Genomic DNA, 5824 nt, shown 5'->3' with positions numbered 1-5824 from the left:
AAGCTCAAACAGGGGATTAATGTTTGGTGTAGCTCCATTTGAGCTCCATTTTTTAAATTTGACTCTCCAAATATAACAAAAAACGTGTTTTTTATAAGAGTATTGAAACCAAAATTTGAGGTTTGACTCTTTAAGTTTATGTTTAGCATCGCTAAAAATCTTATTAAGATTTAAATCAAAGTCAACAATTAATTTTAACCATACATTTCATGTGATTCACAATTTTCCAACCAAATATTTTATAAACTTATATTAAAATCTGATTTTAATCTCTACCAAACCGGATTTAAATAAAGAGCATCTCACTCTTAAATAGTCTATTAATGAAAATGCTTGAAATATGAACTTAGAAAAAACTATAACAAATTATTTATTAATTAAGCGCCAAAATTGAGCGGGGGGGGGGGGGGGGGGGGAATTTTTTTGCAGGGGGGGGGGGGGGGGGGGGGGGGAATCATGTTTAAAAAAATACAGAATCCTAAACAAAGATTTGATAACATTTTTAGCTCTTATTTTGTAGAGATTAAAATTAGATTTTTAGTAAATTAAGATGAAAGTTGGTGAAATGTGTAATTGAAAAGGTTTGAACCTTATGAAATATTTGGTTGAAATCAATTGTTGATTTTGATTTAGATTAAAGTTTCGATTTTAATTTTCACCAAACATGGGCTTATAATTGATCATAAACTAGAAGTGAGGTAAAGTTTTAAATTTCATTTTTGCAAATTTCACTCTTGAAGATAATCGCGTCTTTAAGGCAGAATGAATGTGATATTTCTAAACTTTATTTTATCTTATTCTATGTTTTACTTATATTTTATTTGGTATAGGTTATTATGAGTACCTCTGTATAAGTTAATTAGGAAATAGTATGGACATGAGATAGAGATGGCAAAAAAATCAATTCAACCCGATATCCGTACGCCATGTCTCTAATGGGAGGGGATCACCCATCTAACCGGGTAAATGGTACGGGTACGGTGCAAGGATCATTGCCCCAAAAGGAGTATGGGACGGGTACGGGAAACATATTCCTCGCCCTACTACCCACCCCGTTTAAAATTAATTTCAAATTTAAGTTTTTATCAAACAAAAATATTAAATTTATCATCAATTTTAAAGAGAACATAAGTTGTTTTTAACAAATTGGTAAAAAAGTAATAATATTTGCTTACTAAAGACATTAAAAAAATATAAAATAAATAAAAAGAAAAAAATAAATTGGATGATAAATAGGGGGCCTACCCTGTCCTGTCCCCATCCCATTTTAATTGGGTATGGGGAAAGATAACAAGAATACTCGACGAGACGGGGTGGGAATGACGACCCATCCCATATCTATCATGTTGTCATCCCTAAGATGAGACCTGTGAATGCTCGTTAGTTATCACACATGCAATTGGAGCGTATTTTTAAATAGAATATCCAGAGAAAGGACATAGAAATCATAAGAGTTGAGGTCAAAAAATAATTTTGAATACATATCAAATTTGAATATAAACTTTTGCCTTATTATAACCCAAAAATTTTGTAAAAATTAACAAGTCAAAATGATTGCCTTTAATTATCATTCTAACAAAAAGAAATAACAGTAATACTACAAATACAGTAATTTTGACATCATGGTTAACAACCCTCTCACATACAAGAGGCGTGAGGCCCCAAGATTGCGAAAGTGATGTACGTGTACAATACTGTACACGGTATTTTTCAAGAAATAAACACTGACTTAAATCATATGATTATTAGTGAATGATAATTATACCACCGCAACCATACTTTTCATTATCATTGTATCACAAATTCTTCCCTATTAATATGGGGCTTTGGCTCTCAATATAATACATACAAGTCTATTGACTTCTTTTATTTTCCGTTCTTTCTCTCTACTTTATAATACGCTATCAGCACGAAATTCTAATCAATTGAATTAACAAAATTTATTTCTCTTTCTTCTTTCAAATGTTTAGCCAATTAAGGTAGATTTTTTTTTTCCTTCAATCAAAGAAAGACAATAAGTTTTAGCAATTTGAGTTTACAAAGAAACTCTTTTAATCTGCTCAAGAAAAAAGCTAGCACTATCTTAACTTTGAATTGTATAATAAAGAGGTGTAGTTATTCGTCCTGATTATATCGATTCGACTATACAAATTTATGATAAATAAATATGTATCATTACGATAAAAATGTGACTTTGCGACAATATATTTTGAGATATACAAAAAGTTGTTGCAATAAGTAATTTAACACAACACATTTTTTAAGTTTTATTGCAAAGATTGATACAAAAAAATAAGCACCAAAAAATATAAGGCGATTTTAAAAGTTGTGAAATTTGAGAAGGCGGGACAAATAATAAAGATTGTCGTCAAAAATATTAGAGAAGCAAGGCCCCTAAATATTTGTGGTGGAAAACTTATGGTGACAAACTTTTAATTTTTTATAACAAAATGTGTGTGATGTAATAGAGTCTAATTTTTGCGACAAAAAACATTTATTCCTAAAAATTCTATGGGTGGTAGAAAAAAATACTACAAGAAAAATTGTTTTTTTATAATGGACAAAAGACGTTGCCATATGTATTTCACAATGCTCACCTGTATGATGTAGGCTTTTGTTGTCATATAGTAGAAGAATATGTACAATGCACATTGCAAAAGGCATCAAATGCACATTGTTGTTAAGTTTTTGCGACACTCTTTGCTAGTTGTCTTAACTTTATTTTTGTAACATTATTTTATTTCTTGCAATAAGTATTTGTTTTTTCTTCTGGTAAAGATGATATTTTAATATGTAATATATGTTTTAACATTTTTTATTAATTCTTTTCAGGAGGAAAATTATTTAATAAAAGCTTTGTAAAGCGACTATTTGAACCTTATTTTTTGCTAAGAATGCATTTTAAAATAGTAGATTGATGAAAATATGTAGTTAAAAAAATTGAAAATTTTTGCATTTGCATGTGATATTATGTTATTAAAAAATATGTAGTTGAAAAGGAAAAAAGCAAAATGTATTTTGAAAATAATGAGAATTAAAAGATGACAAAATGTCTAGAAAAAAATTATCTCCAACAAAAATTAAAAAAGTTGTTAGATAGTAAAACCTTCAATCACTTAAAAACTAACAAAAAGAACTACTAGACCAAAAGTTCATTAACTGTTGCAAAAAGTTTAACATATTTCGCCTTTTTTGCAACATTCATTTCAAAAAATGTTGTTCATTTAGTGTTACAAAAAAGTTCTCTATCGCAATATTAGTTGCATGTTGTAAAATTTTCTAGTCAATTTTATTTCACAAATCGCAACCCGTCCTAATTAATAAAAACAACAGCATCTCAATTATGGCAAGAATGATATGCTCTTAGCTGTCTTCCTCTTCCACCTAGTTCCCTTTCTTACAATGGTAGCGACAAGGATTGGATGGCACTTTTTGAACTTGGTTGTTGTAGGGGGTGCGAAGGCTTCTACAGCGATGACAGGGGTGTGGGGCTTAATTTGTAGTGGCAGTGAGGACTTGGCCGATTTATTTTGTACTGGACGGATCATAAGCAACATAAAATCCTTCACCCGATTTATTCTGTTTCAGCCTGAAAACATATCGAACTAGCTTATGAAAAGACCACGAGAATTTGAAGTTTTATTGTTCGAAATTTATGGCAACGATTGAAGGTGGTGATCGGATAAATGCGACATCGAGAGTGTTCTTGAAGATATGGTAGAATCAAGTTGTTTTTCAAATGCTTTCCTCTCTAAGGAATCATACAATAAGCTTTTACAACCCCAAATCGGTGGCCGATTATTAATATCTGATTGATGACCCAATCCTCTATACCTATACACTTAGAAATAATGGTACTTGGATTTGGACTGCAGAAATGGAGCCATCTTGTAGGCGTTACACAATTGGTTTGTTTTGAAACTTCTCAAGCCAGAGCTGCAAAAGATTTACAAATGAAAATTGATTGCTACATTAATCCACCAAAAATCAACAACGATACATGATCAAAAGATGAAAACAAGCTCCTATTGCATTCATTTTTTCTCTAACATTTCAGGAGGCATATCAACATTTTTCAATATTCTCATTGCATTCACTCTTTTCTCCAACATTTTTTGGATTTGACATTCTATGTTCTGACTTTATGACTTGAATTAAGGGTCCATTTTATTGCAAAAATGAAATTTGAGAGGAAAGAAATCGAATTTTAGAGAATTGAATTGTCTAGAAATTGTTTTCCTAAGAATTGAAAATTATTGTGTTTGAACAGTATAATTTTTCACGTGAAAAATGTTGAAATAAAAGTATTTTTGGTGTTCGTTTGACTTTGTTTTACATGAAAATTGTCAATTAAAGGGATGAAATTTGCTGGTATTGGGGATGAAATTTGTTTCCATTGTCAAAACAAAAAAAAATTCAAGAAAATCATTTATCATTTGGTCTTCGTAAATCAATTCGCACCATATTGGTGGGAATTGATTTTCCCACAAAAGCTAGAAAATTACAACTCCCAAGAAGTCCAAGAATTTAATTTCCATGGAAAATAAAACACCATCAAACACACAAAAGTTGGAAATTGGCATTTTAATCCCATTTTCCCTAGAAAATTGGTGCCTATCAAACGGTGCCTAATTGAAAAATGAGCAGAATGTGATGATAGTCAAAAATGATAAATTCATAGAAATATGTGATTCGTAAATTTATTCATGTGTCTTAATACATGTTCATTAATCATCTTTATAATTTCAACTTGTTTTTGTAGCAGTTTTGCTTTAGTTCATAACTCTTTCTCGAGGACATTAGGTGAAACACGTTTTGAATGGTGGTTATTGTGAATGAGATGAGTATAACAAAGTTATTGGGATGCTTTCAATAGAATTTTAAAGTAATCGTGCTATTCCATAGCCTTTTTAAATTTCTTGATTTTTGAACTGAAAATATATTCAATTCCCGAACACACCACAAATTTTCCTGTGCCTATAATCTACGTACGTATTTTTCCAAACATAATTTTCAAAGTTATATCTCTTGCTAACTGAATCTAGCTCTATTAGATAGTTAATCATAATTTTGTGGAAAAGTAAATTTTAAGCATAGCCAAACATGCTTTATCTTTATTTTGTTTTACCTTGTGAAAAACAATGTTTTGATTTTGATTATTTGGTGTTTAAGGTCATGGATAATGAGTTTTTGCTTTTCTACAGGTATGGCAATTGATGATTCCAAAAGACGAGGTTTTGTTGGTTTTAAAGAGTTTATCACATCAATATAGATTGATATCTTCCTTTGATTGGTGTTCTACAATAATGATTATTGTTTTCACATTTGATCTATCTTAGCATTATAACGTGTAGTTGGTCTCCTTGGCACAAGCTGGGCATGCTATCACCGGTGATGTTATAAATGCTGAAGGAAATAGGAGAAGTGTCACGTTATTTTGGCTCACGAATATTGTGCTTGGAGTCACATTAGTTCAAGAAGGATCTTGATCTTCCTGCTTAGATTCTTAAGTGTGTATTTGTTTTAGAAGGTGATATTACTGTGGTTTAAATATCTTAATCATCTCCAGTTGACTTGGAACACTTACAAACTCCAGCTATGGAAGGTATGGATGTTCTCTTCATTCAAAATTTCAGTACAATATTTCAGAATAATATTGTATTATTGTTCTTAAAAAAGAAACAATCTAAATCAATATTCCAAAAGAATCTTGTATTATCATTTTTGAAAAGAAATAATCAAAATCAATATTTCAGAAGAATATTATAGCATTACTTGAAAATGGATATGATATTTGTATGATTTTGTTGCTCCTGAAGAAGCA

This window comes from Olea europaea, chromosome 13, assembly GCF_002742605.1.
Source record: "Olea europaea var. sylvestris chromosome 13, O_europaea_v1, whole genome shotgun sequence".
Classification (NCBI taxonomy): Eukaryota; Viridiplantae; Streptophyta; class Magnoliopsida; order Lamiales; family Oleaceae; genus Olea; species Olea europaea.
The sequence above is the reverse complement of the archived record's forward strand: the minus strand, read 5'-3'. Positions refer to the sequence as shown.